Source organism: Bombina bombina, chromosome 11 (assembly GCF_027579735.1).
Source record: "Bombina bombina isolate aBomBom1 chromosome 11, aBomBom1.pri, whole genome shotgun sequence".
Classification (NCBI taxonomy): Eukaryota; Metazoa; Chordata; class Amphibia; order Anura; family Bombinatoridae; genus Bombina; species Bombina bombina.
Genome location: NC_069509.1, coordinates 35,739,656 through 35,755,898, shown reverse-complemented (window position 1 = coordinate 35,755,898; position 16,243 = coordinate 35,739,656). Strand labels below are relative to the sequence as shown.

Here is a 16,243-nt window from a genome sequence, read left to right as displayed (position 1 = left end):
TACCTATTATCAAAATCATCTGTACATATCTGTAATAGTGTTTGAAAGTGGAGATTCTTCATCAACATTGTAATTAATTAATTACTAATTCATTTATTGGTTATGAATATATTATTTGGTTAATTAGCTGCCTAAAGTCAAGATCATATATAAATAAAAGTAACATTGGAAAGCTGTGATCCTTCATTAACATTGTAATAAATAAATAAATGCATTATGAAAATGCCCTGCTGTCTGATTCCACTATCTCTGCTGTAGCAGCATGAGAATGCAAATATACTAAGAGCAGCCTCTGGTCCAATGAGCTTACAATCTATTCATCTGGTCTTGAAACTGACAAGTACAACTTCATTCCCACTGTGCAGAGGTGATATGTGGCAAGCTGACTGAGGACATAGTAGTGTGTCTGTATATAGGGCACAATATGTGCTGAGACACACAGTCTGATGCAGCAATCTTTCTTGCACATAACCACCTCCTGCTTTCCCCTCCCTTCATGAAACGCCTCCTCCTCTTATATCAACATCAGCTGTGAACTATGAGAGCCTGCAAATCTGCATTCGTTCTACAAACGTAAGTACAGTCACAACCTGCTTGTATGTGTCTGTAGCACTGAATATATGCGTACCTGTAAGTGTGTGTAGCACTGAATATATGTGTACCTGTAAGTGTGTGTAGCACTGAATATATGTGTACCTGTAAGTGTGTGTAGCACTGAATATATGTGTATCTGTAAGTGTGTGTAGCACTGAATATATGTGTACCTGTAAGTGTGTGTAGCACTGAATATATGTGTACCTGTAAGTGTGTGTAGCACTGAATATATGTGTATCTGTAAGTGTGTGTAGCACTGAATATATGTGTATCTGTAAGTGTGTGTAGCACTGAATATATGTGTATCTGTAAGTGTGTGTAGCACTGAATATATGTGTATCTGTAAGTGTGTGTAGCACTGAATATATGTGTATCTGTAAGTGTGTGTAGCACTGAATATATGTGTACCTGTAAGTGTCTGTAGCACTGAATATATGTGTACCTGTAAGTGTGTGTAGCACTGAATATATGTGTACCTGTAAGTGTCTGTAGCACTGAATATATGTGTACCTGTAAGTGTCTGTAGCACTGAATATATGTGTACCTGTAAGTGTCTGTAGCACTGAATATATGTGTATCTGTAAGTGTGTGTATAGCACTGAATATAAATAAAAATAATTTACAAAAAAATAAATCTATCTGTAAGTATGTATGTGCGTGTAGCACTGATTATATATGTATCCGTATATATGTGTGCCACTGTATATGTGTGCCTAAATATATATGTATCGCTAAGTGTGTATATGTGCCACAGTATGTATGTGTATGTATGTGTGTGTGTACTGTGAGTATATAATTAAGACTTAGAATATGTATATCAGAATGAGTGTGCTGTCACATTTGAACCTTATAAAGACCATACATTATGCCACTGTCACTTACAATAACCTAGCATACACACACAGCATCACATACTGTGCTGTACATATTAGTGGTTAATTCTCACATATTATTCTCAGGAACTAGCATGAAATTCACATTGACATTTAACACACCAATGTTATTTTAGCATGAGACGAAAGATTAAATTGCTCTTGCAAAAACAGTTAACACCAAAATGTCACAGAACTATATGTTCACAATATGTATCAAGCTGCTCGGGATTGCATCCATATCAGTGCAAACCTATCAGCCAAGGACAGTAGCTATTACTTTGTATTGTAATATTACATGCTGGTCCATGGCAAGAGAGCTGTATGTATGAATGGATTGGCTAACCTATATGGAGACTCATTGAACATTATTTTGAAAGAAAATTCTTATTAGTATTGATATATATTTGCCACCAAATCCATTGATATTAAGATAGACGAAACTGTGTTATATATTTGATGTGTTGATTTTATTTTTACTTTATTTTATTTTCAACTTTTTGCAAATATTGCTAATGTATATAGTCCTACAATATACAGCTGAACATTATGTAAATATGCTTGATAAATAAATGTGTCTGCAGTATTGTTTCTCCATTCAGCCCACTTATTGTAAAAGACCCCTTACAATCCTCATCTTGTTATGTTGTGCACCAGTGTAATAGTTATATAAACGTGTAGATTTCTCTCTCAGTTTTTATATCTCTGCTGTTTGCAGATCATTTTTATGATGTTATATATATGCATTAGGGCTCAGAACCTGAGGAACTTAGATATATTATTGATTTGCATTAGATCTATATTTCTGTGCGTATTTATCTAGATAAATTTGCTTATCTACACAGACAAGGTCACTCTTTCTCTATAACTATGTTTTGTGAGAGATAAGGCATCTAGGGACTAATGTTGCTGGTTTTTGCACCTGTGACTTTGCAGACCCAAGGTGTGTAAAAAAATCCACAACCCCCCCCCCCCACACACACACAACATACTCATGCAGATACACACACAAATTCACAAGCATGTGTACAAGTAGAGAATGGAGCTTGATAGTTGATACCCCTGTTTTTCCTTACAAGAGTAAGGGGCTAAATTATCAAGCTCCGAATGGAGCTTGATACCCCTGTTTTACCTTCAGGCTCGCCGGAAACAGCAGTTATGAAGTAGCGGTCTAAAGACCGCTACTCCATAACTTGTCCTCCTGCTCTGAGGACGATCCTATACGATCCTATACGATCATGCTGATTGACACCTCCTGCTAGCGGCCAATTGACCACAAATCTGCAGAGGGCGCCATTGCACAAGCAGTTCACAACAACTGCTTGTGCAATGATAAATACTGTTGGCATTTATCGATGTGCGGCGGACATGATACGCTACTCTTGTATCAACATCAGCTGTCAACTATGAGAGCGTGCAAACCTGCATAAGTTCTACAAACGTAAGTACAGTCACAACCTGGTGAACTGCTGGTGCAATGATAAATGTCGGCATTTAGCGATGTGCAGTGGACATGATACCCTGCATTGTATCATGTTCGCTTGCACTTTGATAAATATGCCCCATAGACACACATATAACATACACACACATGCACACACAGACAGACACATTCACACATAGACACATGCATGCACACACACATATACACAGGCACATACACACACAAAGACAGACACATAGAAACATACATGTACACACACACACATACATATACACAGGCACATACACACACAGAGATAACATACACAGGCACATACACACACACAGACAGACACATGCACACATAGAAACATACATGTACACACACAAACACACACTGATAACATTCACAGGCACATACACACACAGGCAGACACATGCATATATAGAAACATTCATGTACACACACACAGATAACATAGACAGGCACATACACACACACAGAGATAACATACAAAGGCACATACACACAAAGACACATGCACACATAGAAACATACATGTACACACACAGATAACATACAAAGGCACACACACACACATAACATACACAGGCACATACACACATGCACATACACACAAAGGCACATACACACACATAACATACACAGGCACATACACACACATGCACATACACACACATACATACACAGGCACATACACACACACATTCACATACACAGGCACATACACACACACATACATACACAGGCACATACACACACACACATACATACACAGGCACATACACACACACACATACATACACAGGCACATACACACACACATACCTACACAGGCACATACACACACACACATACATACACAGGCACATACACACACACATACATACACAGGCACATACACACACATACATACACAGGCACATACACACACACATACCTACACAGGCACATACACACACATTCACATACACAGGCACATACACACACATTCACATACATACACAGGGCACATACATAATGTGAGCGTAGACAAATACAATATATATTTAGTTTTGTACCATTTAAGCCAGTATCTAGAGAGTCAAATAACTGCATGTCTCAATGGTCAAATAATGTCTAGACAGTCATGTAACCCATAATTAGAAATAAGAGATTACATTTTATTTTTGATAGAGAGGGTGTTGCTGTTTCCTGGCCCAGTCTATGTTATTTCTCTAGTGCATTAAAGGAACAGAACAGTTGTTTTTACAATGCATTGCTAAGTATCTGCAGACAAAATACATGTTGAAAAGCATCTAGTCTATTTTTATTGAAATTCATATTGTTTTGCAGTCCAGTGACATATTCTTTGAAAAGCTTTGAGTATGTTTATCTTATTTCCTCTTCAATGACCAATAAGGAACTCTGCTCTCAGCATCCCAGTCCCAGAAAATGTTGGGAAGTTATTTTCTAGCCTCTACTGGTGAATAAAGAAAAAAGAATATATTGAAAGTGGAAAAGTGGGCAGAATAAATAATGAAAATACATTGTAAATTATTTAATTTTTAGTTTAATATCCATTCAAATACTCAGCATTTTTCAGTAATGTGACCTGTGGTATCATCTTGACTGTTTTATAAAAATGTAGTTTTTTTACAGTAATAGATCTAATTAGTGGTGTTACTAGGGGGTGTGGCAATTAAGGTGTCGTAGCTGCTGTCAGAGTGCACTTACTGTGGTTTCAATAATTTGTATTTGTACTTGTAGCAGAAGATGAGATACCCAACTGTATCACTACACCTCGTACCAGGATGCTGGGTTATGGTCCTCTTATGAATGAGAATACAGACATGTGCACAAGTCACTTTTTCCCCACCCCCAAGGATTCCAATGAAAATAGTTAGATTATTAATGAGGACATGTTATAGTTAGAATTTGTTTATTAGAAATTTTTACCCCACACTTCCCATGTGAAGTGTGTAAATCTGACAAGTGCATAATAATAGTTGCCAACATTTAAAAAAAAAAATTCCAGGGACACTTTGCAGCAGAGCAAGCAAGCGGGTTACTGGAGTATTGACGACCTACTGTTCAACTGCTCCGCCCACTCAGCTCTGCAATCAAAACACACCCATTTGAAAGTAATAGTATAATTTAGATTTATCCATAGTTTATTATACAGATTACAGCATCAAGCTCTTACACCTACCCAGTCTCTGGAACACATTCTGGGCATATGGTTATTTTTACAACATGGCATCAAAATTAGAAAGACAAATAATATGTGAACCCATTCAATAATAATAATATTCCATTAGGAATGAATTATATTTAAATAATACACTATATCTATTTATCATCTATCTATCTATCTATCTATATATCTGTATATATGTATGTGTGTGTATATATATATATATATATATATATATATATATATATATATATATATATATATATATATATATATATATATATATATATATATATATATATATATATATATATATTATGCAAACAACAAATATTGTGCAAAAGAGATTTTCAGGAACATTTCCAGGGACAAAAAAAATCCAGGGACATACAACAAAATCCAGGGACTGTCCCTGGAAATCAGGGACTGTTGGCAACTATGTAGTATATATATTTATATTTAAATACAGGAACCTTCTTCTATGCCTCTGCGGTTTGTGTAATTGTGTTTAGCCTATACTAAGTAATGATGATTATATCCATAGTTTTAGTGCTAAGAAACATGTGGGTCATTCATAATAATGTGACTCATCCAGCTCTGGGAAGTAGAAATGGTTGGTTAGTGTTCAAGAGATGTACAAATATTTTGCAGACGCTTTCTCATAATACATTTTATCACAGTTAAACATCTTATCATGTTTTATTTTTCCCCTTTATATATATATATATTACATTTTACAGTGGTATGTAGAAAAATTATATATATATATATATAAATAAGCTTCCTATGCAATTTCATCTACCTCTCTCATGCTTAAAGGGACATAAAACGCAACGTTTTTCTTTCATGATTTAGAAAGAGAATGTAATTTTAAACAACTTTCTAATTAACGTCTATTATCTAATTTGCTTCATTCTCTTGATATCCCATGCTGAAAAGCATATCTAGATAGGCTCAGTAGCTGCTGATTGGTGGCTGCACACAGATGTGTGATTGGCTCATCCATCTGCATTGCTATTTCTTCAACAAAGGATAACTAAAAAATGAAGCAAATTAGATAATAGAAGTAAATTGGAATATTGCTTAAAATTGTATTCTCTATCTGAATCATGAAAGAAAATGTTGGGGTTTACTGTCCCTTTAAGTTACAGAAAGCAGATTCTTAAAATTAGTTGAAATATATGCCTCTGTGGGATCTAGCCATTAAAAACTGCAGTTTTAGTGTGATTTAAAGGGACAGCCGACTCCAGAATATTTATTGTTTAAAAAGATAATCTCTTTATTACCCATTCCCCAGTTTTGCATAATACATAGTTATATTAAAACACTTTTTACCTGTGATTACCTTGTATCTAAGCCTCTGCAGACTGCCCCTTGTTTCAGTTATTTTGACAGACTTGCATTTTAGCCAATCAGTGCTGACTCATAGGTAACTCCACAGAAGTGAGCACAAAGTTATCTAAATGGCACACATGAGCTAACACTGTCTAGCTGTGAAAACCTTTCAAAATGCACTGAGATAAGAGGCAGCCTTCCATGGCTTAGAATTTAGAATATGAGCCTACCTGGGTTTAGCTTTCAACAAAAGAATACCAAACAAAGCAAATTTAATGATACAAGTAAATCAAAATGTTGTTTAAAAATGGCATGCTCTATATGAATCATGAAAGAAGCCTGAGCAAGGGACAAACTTGAGATGTGCTGCAGATAGCAGGAGCAAGGGACATGCTTGAGATGTGCTGCAGAGAGCAGGAGCAAGGGACACGCTTGAGATGTGCTGCAGAGAGCAGGAGCAAGGGACAAGCTTGAGATGTGCTGCAGAGAGCAGGAGCAAGGGACAAACTTGAGATGTGCTGCAGAGAGCAGGAGCAAGGGATAAACTTGAGATGTGCTGCAGAGAGCAGGAGCAAGGGATACGCTTGAGATGTGCTGCAGAGAGCAGGAGCAAGGGACAAGCTTGAGATGTGCTGCAGAGAGCAGGAGCAAGGGACAAGCTTGAGATGTGCTGCAGAGAGCAGGAGAAAGGGACAAACTTGAGATGTGCTGCAGAGAGCAGGAGCAAGGGATAAACTTGAGATGTGCTGCAGAGAGCAGAAGCAAGGGATAAACTTGAGATGTGCTGCAGAGAGCAGGAGCAAGGGACACGCTTGAGATGTGCTGCAGAGAGCAGGAGCAAGGGACAAGCTTGAGATGTGCTGCAGAGAGCAGGAGCAAGGGACAAGCTTGAGATGTGCTGCAGAGAGCAGGAGCAAGGGACACGCTTGAGATGTGCTGCAGAGAGCAGGAGCAAGGGACAAGCTTGAGATGTGCTGCAGAGAGCAGGAGCAAGGGACAAGCTTGAGATGTGCTGCAGAGAGCAGGAGCAAGGGACACGCTTGAGATGTGCTGCAGAGAGCAGGAGCAAGGGACAAGCTTGAGATGTGCTGCAGAGAGCAGGAGCAAGGGATACGCTTGAGATGTGCTGCAGATAGCAGGAGCAAGGGATAAACTTGAGATGTGCTGCAGAGAGCAGGAGCAAGGGATAAACTTGAGATGTGCTGCAGAGAGCAGGAGCAAGGGATACGCTTGAGATGTGCTGCAGAGAGCAGGAGCAAGGGATACGCTTGAGATGTGCTGCAGAGAGCAGGAGCAAGGGATACGCTTGAGATGTGCTGCAGAGAGCAGGAGCAAGGGATACGCTTGAGATGTGCTGCAGAGAGCAGGAGCAAGGGACAAGCTTGAGATGTGCTGCACAGAGCAGGAGCAAGGGATACACTTGAGATGTGCTGCAGAGAGCAGGAGCAAGGGACAAGCTTGAGATGTGCTGCACAGAGCAGGAGCAAGGGACACGCTTGAGATGTGCTGCAGAGAGCAGGAGCAAGGGAAACGCTTGAGATGTGCTGCAGAGAGCAGGAGCAAGGGACAAGCTTGAGATGTGCTGCAGAGAGCAGGAGCAAGGGACAAGCTTGAGATGTGCTGCAGAGAGCAGGAGCAAGGGACAAGCTTGAGATGTGCTGCAGAGAGCAGGAGCAAGGGACACGCTTGAGATGTGCTGCAGAGAGCAGGAGCAAGGGACACGTTTGAGATGTGCTGCAGAGACCAGGAGCAAGGGATAAACTTGAGATGTGCTGCAGAGAGCAGGAGCAAGGGACAAGCTTGAGATGTGCTGCAGAGAGCAGGAGCAAGGGACACGCTTGAGATGTGCTGCAGAGAGCAGGAGCAAGGGACAAGCTTGAGATGTGCTGCAGAGAGCAGGAGCAAGGGACAAGCTTGAGATGTGCTGCAGAGAGCAGGAGCAAGGGACACGCTTGAGATGTGCTGCAGAGAACAGAAGTCAGGGACAAGAAAGGTAAATAATGACCAACAATAGCACAACATGAATGGACAGACCTGAGGTCAGAGGGACAGAGAAGGGAAATCCACCAACAAAATCAGAATAAGCTGCAGATTTGCAGAAGCGTCTGTCAAGCAGGAAACAATAACTGGACAGAAGAGGTTTGATGCTGAGCATGGCATGGGGTGCGTTTACGAAGGTGTTATCAGGTGCAAGTCATAAGACCATCAGCACCAGCTGGTACCATCTGTCTTGTAATGCTTCTCTGCCCCATCGTACCAGTGGGTGGACAGGAGCTCAGCCTGCCCTGGAAACCTGTCCAGCTGGCAGTGTACATGCTACGCGTGCTTGATTTTGTTGAGCAATAGATACAAATAATACATTCAAATAAATAAAATGACTCTAAAAACATTGTGTACTACAAATGAAATACAGTTGCATGTTTGGGCAGGTGTCTGTATAGGTGTGAAGGAGAGGCACATGCATTGCAATATAATGCTGAAAAAATGCCAACAAACATTGTGTACTACAAAGGAAATACAGTTGCAGGTTTGGGCAGGCGTCTGTATAGGTGTGAAGGAGAGGCACATGCATTGCAATATAATGCTGAAAAAATGCCAACAAACATTGTGTACTACAAAGGAAATACAGTTGCAGGTTTGGGCAGGTGTCTGTATAGGTGTGAAGGAGAGGCACATGCATTGCAATATAATGCTGAAAAAATGCCAACAAACATTGTGTCAGATTTCTCTCAATGCTGGAGAGATTTTGTTTATCAGGACTCAGGATCCAATCAGCCAATCAGATTGAGCTCGCATTCTATTGGCTGTTCCGATCAGCCAATAGAATGCGAGCTCAATCTGATTGGCTGTTCGGATCAGCCAATCGGATTGAACTTGAATCTGATTGGCTGATTCAATTAGCCAATCAGATTTTTCTAACTTAATTCCGATTGGCTGATAGAATCCTATCAGCCAATCGGAATTCGGCGGACGCCATCTTGGATGACGTCATTTAAAGGTACCTCATTCGTAGTACAGCAGTCGGCCGGGATGGATGCTCCGCGGCGGCGGAGCAAAGAAAGAAGATTGAAGATGCCGCCGGAAGAATGAAGACTTTGCTGCCGCTTGGAGGAAGACGTCGCCGGAGGAAGAATTCTTCTTTGCCGCTTGGAGGAAGACATCGCCGGAGGAAGAATTCTTCTTTGCCGCTTGGAGGAAGACATCGCCCGGATCGGATCAGGAGTTCGGCCCGGTGTGGTGAAGACAAGGTAGGGAGATCTTCAGGGGGGTAGTGTTAGGCTTTTTTAAGGGGGGTTTGGGTGGTTTTAGAATAGGGGTATGTGGGTGGTGGGTTGTAATGGGGGGGGGGGGTATTGTATTTGTATGCAAAAGAGCTGAATTCTTTGGGGCATGCCCCACAAAAGGCCCTTTTAAGGGCTGGTAAGGTAAAGAGCTTTGAAATTTGTTTAATTTAGAATAGGGCAGGGAATTTTTTTTATTTTGGGGGTTTATTATTTTATTAGGGGGCTTAGAATAGGTGTAATTAGCTTAAAAATCTTGTAATCTTTTTTTTATTTTTTGTAATTTAGTGTTTGTTTCTTTTTGTAATTTAGTTTAGTTAATTTAATTGTATTTTTAGATAGATGTTTAATATCTGTAGAAGCAGAGAACAGAGAGAGGCGCCTTATGGGACAGTATCGTAGTGTCGCTAATATGCAGATTTATCTGCATATTAGCGACACTACGATACTGTCCCATAAGGCGCCTCTCTCTGTTCTCTGCTTCTACAGATATTTGCCATTATCCTACTTTTGGGAGTGCTGCCGTTAGATCGGGTGGCCTGTGGTGTGGTATTACCTTGCCTCCCCCGAGACTGGGTTTGGTTTATGTGCTTTGCATCTCATACCTGCGCACCTCAATAAGGACTCAATCCTCGTTTTTTCTAGATAGATATTTGTAGTTTATTTAATTTATTGATAGTGTAGGTGTATTTGTAACTTAGGTTAGGATTTATTTTACAGGTAATTGGGTAATTATTTTAACTAGGTAGATATTAAATAGTTAATAACTATTTAATAGCTATTGTACCTAGTTAAAATAATTAACAATTTACCTGTAAAATAAATATTAACCCTAACATAGCTACAATGTAATTATTAATTCTATTGTAGCTATCTTAGGGTTTATTTTATAGGTAAGTATTTAGATTTAAATAGGAATATTTTAGTTTATAAATGAATTAGATAAATTTAATATAAATTTAGTTAGGGGTGTTAGGGTTAGATAGAGTTAATATAGTTAATATAAATACTATAGTAACTATATTAACTATATTAACCCTAATATAATTAGGGTTAATATAGTTAATATATATAATGTAATACCTATATTAACTATAATATACTTAGGGTTAATATAGATAATATAGCTGGCGGCGGGGTAGGTAGATTAAATTAGGGGTTAATCATTTTAATAGAGATGGCAGCGGTGTAAGGGGCTTACATTAGGGGTTAATAATATTAATATAGCTGGCGGCGGTATAGGGGGATTAGATTAGGGGTTAATAATTTTTATATAGGTGGCGGCCGTGTAAGGGGTCAGATTAGGGGATAGATAAGGTAGATGACAGCGGTGTAAGGGGTTCTAATTAGGGGATAGATAAGGTAGATGGCGGCGGTTTTAGGGGCTCACAGTAGGGGTTAGTTTATGTAGATGGCGGCGGGGTCCGGGAGCGGCGGTTTAGGGGTTAATAACTTTATTAGGGATTTCGGGGGGGGGGATCGCGGTTGACAGGTAGATAGACATTGCGCATGCGTTAGGTGTTAGGTTTATTTTAGCAGATCGCGGTTGACAGGGAGATAGACATTGCGCATGCGTTAGGTGTTAGGTTTATTTTAGAAGATCGCGGTTGACAGGGAGATAGACATTGCGCATGCGTTAGGTGTTAGGTTTATTTTAGCAGCTTGTTTAGGAAGTTACGGGTCTCCAATAGTCAGCGTAAGGCTTCTTACGGCTGCTTTTTGTGGCGAGGTGAAAATGGAGTAAGTTTTCTCCATTTTCGCCACGTAAGTCCTTACGCTGCATATTGGATACCAAACTGCGCGGGTTTGGTATACCTGCCTATAGCCCAAAAAACTACGGGCGACGGCAGAAATATACGCGCGTAACTTCTAGGTTACGCCGTATATGTGATACCAAACCCGCGCAAATATTGGCGTCGCCGGCTTTTGCGGGCGACGATTTTTATCGGATCGACCCCCAAATCTTCAACAGAGCCTACCCACTTCAGAGCTGCACACCGAATGCAATCAAGCTTGGGGACATAATCCTGTGCAGCCAGTGACTGGAGCTTTAGAGAGTACTGATCTCATCTACACACAGAGATCCATAGACACCCCTCATTCAGCTAACTCCTTAACTGAGAGCAACAGGTATGACTCAGCCGCTACCACCGACACACTTTATGATCAACTCCTTCTGTTAGACACAGCAGAGACCGACCATTCTAAGCTGAGGGAAAACTCTAAAGCCCTGCCTGTAAAAGCCATCTTACCGCCTTCGGACAGGTGCGGAACTGTTCTGAGGTTTACTGAAGCACTCACTGCTCTCTCTATCACAAAGCTCCACTCCAGACCCCTCCACTCGCTATCAGCTATAGCCTCCCATTCCGGGTCCCTTGACTTACACCGCAGTCTACTTCGTCTGTCGGACCTCACTTCAAGACATCAGAATACCCGCCCGCTGTATAACAACACAGCTTCTGGAAAAAGCTCATCTGTGACTCCCTCGCTCTTGAAACTTCGAACTGGTGTGGGGTAAACATATACTAACAGTCCGTCAGCCTCATTTACCCAATTCTAGCGTGACTGTAATTGGAAACAGGAGTACTGAGGCCGTTTAAGAAAAATACACAAAGTTTAATCTCTATAGGTGATGTTAGAAATTTAAATTTGAATGTGTTTGCCTTATACAAAAGTTTATATTTCTGTTTTTGACTCTTGCTTTTAAACTCTATACTGGTATGGGGTTGTGAGGTACAGAGGTTATGTAGGAACACTATACCAAGCAATGTTTTCATGGTTGCAGTTAACTGTGTCTGCTTTATGCAGAGGCTTAAACTTTTGTTACTCACTCTTAATCTAAAACCTTATACTGTTTTGTAGCCACATTCTAGAGTGTGGTTGGGGGACATAGAGGTCCTGTCAGAAAATTATACCAAACGGTCTTCTTATAGGGTATGTTTGAAACTCAATTATGCTTGTCTCATACAATGGTTCATATTTCTGTTATTTTCCTTTATTCTAAAACTATGTACTAGGAGGGTGCTGACGACCATTCTCAAGACTGATCATTAGACACAGATTGATTTTAATTCACACAACACTGACCTGCTATATTTAACTCACTTACTGCAAGAGGGGTTAGGGATTCTTGATAATCGGGCTTGTCTTCCCCTCTCCTTCATATCACACATGATTTAGTACCTCTAATCTAAAGCTGACTATTTTACTTAGGGTTTGCAGTCTTTATAGTTACATATACTCTTCCAGCTGGTTGCTGCGCTGAGATTACTAACTTAACATTAAACTCCTAACCTTAATGATAATCATATGTCCTACTAGCACTGCTACAAAATTTCCCCCTAGGACTATACTTTGCACAGAGTTATATGAACCTCTCACTACTATACCTTCATGCACATTATGTTGAGGATCTCAGTTACACGCCATTAATATTTATAAAATCCCCACATATCCATAATCAGGGAACCTTCTGACTTAGCCTTATTCTTTTGGGATCAGACATGTTGAGCTGGTCAGAATGCCATAATGGCCTACCTTTGTACATGTACATTCTATCCCTTACTCAATTTTATTCTTAGAGTGCATATGTGAAATGTATTTTTTCACCACTTTACTAACTCTCTTATGGCCAAGCACTGTGCTCAGGCTTCTGCGTTAGGCAACATAGCTCCCATAATGTTCTATATACATTAACACTAACTGAACTACCCCTGATGGAGCATTGGACATCATGCAAGACATAGATTGTTCTGGCTCAATCCCCCTATACATAATCTCCTCAGGAAGCCCCTACATATCTTTTGGTGCCTAATATTCCTAAAGCTCCAAAAAGTTCTCCCAGACTTCCACTATAATAACTACTACTACGACAGTGGCAAGCATTGACTTCTGCAGATGCAAGCCCTGATTGGCTCATTCAAATATGGAGAGTAGGTGGGTGGAGTTTGGCTATTGAAAAAACTTGCAGCAAAAAATGATTGCTAGATTGCTAGACAAGTGGCGCACTAGCTGTGGCACGCAAGCAAAAAGCGGGTGCAATTTTCAGAAGAAGCACGCGTATTACAAGTTGAAAGGAAACGCGTTTGTTCGAGCGCAATTGAATTTAAGTGTGCCAGGATTTTGTGACTTCAGAGCTCTGGTTAAACGTTACGCTCGTTAAAAGTACAGTCACACTCATAATAACACTGTCCAATAAAAAGTATTGAAAAAAATTATAGTAATTTGTTCTACGTATTTTAAAAGATATTCCTATATATATCTGTATATATTTATACCTATAATATATACAGTATATATATATATATATATATATATATATATATATATATATAGGTATAGACATATTTTACCAAAAAATATGTATTTATGAATAAATAGAACATATTCTGCTATGTGAAGAACATTGGAATTTAAAATATTAATATTTCATGTTGAATTAGCGCACTTGAGAATATGTGAGATGGGGTATACAATGACAAGGATTTGTGATAAGATATCTAGTACAGGAGGAAGAAGGCCCTGTACTGAAGAGCTTACAGTCTACTGGTTGAAGGTGCAGAGACATAAGGTTTGGGGTAGATTGTCATGTGTATTGTATGTGCAGCAGCGAGTCAGGCAGTTGGAGATTTATTTTGGGTAGGATAATTATTATTATTATTATTAGTTATTTGTAGAGCGCCAACAGATTCCGCAGCGCTAACAGATTCCGCAGGATAAAAGCATAGAGATGGTAAGCCTTGCTGAATAAGTGAGTCTGAACCTATACAAGATTGGAAACCATCTTATACAGTGAGGTAGATAGTTTCCGAGGACAGGAGCAGCGCATAAGAAGTCTTAGAGGCGAGAGAGGGACATAGAGATAATTGGAGTGGAGAGACGAAGGTCAGAGGTTGATTGAAGAGGACGTGTCTCAGATTGCATATATTAAGGTCTCGATTTACCAAAGCCCTGTGGCTGCAAGTTCTCACAAGAACTTGCTTGCCGTAATTTATCAAGCAGCGGTCACCAGACCGCCGCTTCCTTAACCTCTTCGCCACCTCTAAGGTGGTGAAATTCAATCTCCGCGGTCGAATCCGACTGAGGAGATTGACAGCTCCTGCCCGCACGTGATTGGCTGTGCGCGGGCAGGGGGCGGGATTGCATGTGAGCGCAAAATTATGCTCGTGTGCAATAGTGATTACCTGCGGGTAATTTCGCCCCGCCACAGGCGAGCTGAGGTGTACAGGGGCGCGTATACGTGCCCCTGTACGCCTCAGCTTTGATAAATCTAGCCCTAAGGAACATTAACCATCATTTTCAGATAAAGGCAGGGCACTTCTCAGGCACGGCATATATTTTCCACAATTTAATCATTTGTTTAGAGAATGAGTTTAACAAAAGAAAATAACAAAAATGGTATCAAGATTTCCAGATAAACGTTACAGAATGAGCAGAAGTGTCTCCAGGAACCATAAATAAATAGGGGGGAGGGGACATCGGGTTCCACAGTCAAAGTAAAGGTGGAACTAATAAATGCAATGCCATGACCTCAGTCCCAGTGCCTTCTAGTGCACGTTTCTCAACCCAAATGAACTCAAGAATGAGCCACACATGTCAAGGGCCCTATAGTATATATATATGTTACGGGTAAAGTCAGAAATCCGTTTAACCCTAGGATTACCCGGGTAAACCTGACATTACCCAAGCGGCTGTGGGTAAAGCGTGATGTAATGTAAATTCCCCATCTACACTATTTTTTTTGCCTCTGCCTGGGGGAATTGAAGGGGGGCGCCCTGCTGATCCTCTGGCATCCACCCCAAGTGAACCTTGGGGTATGAGGTTTACACGGTTGCTTTGCCCTCCTTGAACCCCCAGGCGGAGGCAAAAAAAGATAGTGAAGATTTGTGAATTACAGTCCATCTATGTTTGATGCGGTGACTCGATGCACTCTGAGAATATTTATCTTGTTACATCGGGCTTTATCCACAGCCGCTTGGGTGATGTCCGTGGCCGGACTGTTATCCGACGGACGCTTGTCCGACGGACATTTGTCCGACGGATAATATTCCGAAAGACATTTATCCGGCTGCTGGGTGGGAATGAAGCTTAAAAATCACAGTTTTAGCTAAAACATTTTTAATAGTGGACTGATAAAAGACAATTAAATCAACTTATATATAACATAAATATATATAATCTTCTTTGCTATATATATATATACATACATATATATATACATATACATATATATACATATATATATATATACATACATACATACATATATACTACATATTAACTTATAATTATATTATGTGTTAAAAGTACATCGTGAGGGTAGGGACCCATGGATAGGTTCCCAGATGCAGTTGCGGCGCCCGAGTCACTGATTGTAACAGAAAATTTTGGATCGTATCTGCCCTAGGCCGAATGTATCTTGATTTATTTAAATTCTCAGCTTTTTTACTGATGACAATTACGCAATTACGTGATTGCGTGATTGTGCTGTTCGGCGTGCAGTCGGAAGCATTGTATCTCGGACATATGTCTGACGGACGAA

General features: G+C 40.1%; 1 protein-coding gene across 1 annotated transcript in view; it reads left to right on the top strand.

Annotated features, from left to right (window-relative positions):
- The first annotated feature begins 476 nt into the window (after nt 1–476).
- Nucleotides 477–16,243, top strand: part of HSD3B7 (hydroxy-delta-5-steroid dehydrogenase, 3 beta- and steroid delta-isomerase 7) — a 121,927-nt gene continuing 106,160 nt past the window's right edge. Inside the window, 1 exon segment of the mRNA XM_053695294.1 lies at nt 477–573. The gene's annotated coding sequence lies outside the window, so the exon portion shown is untranslated.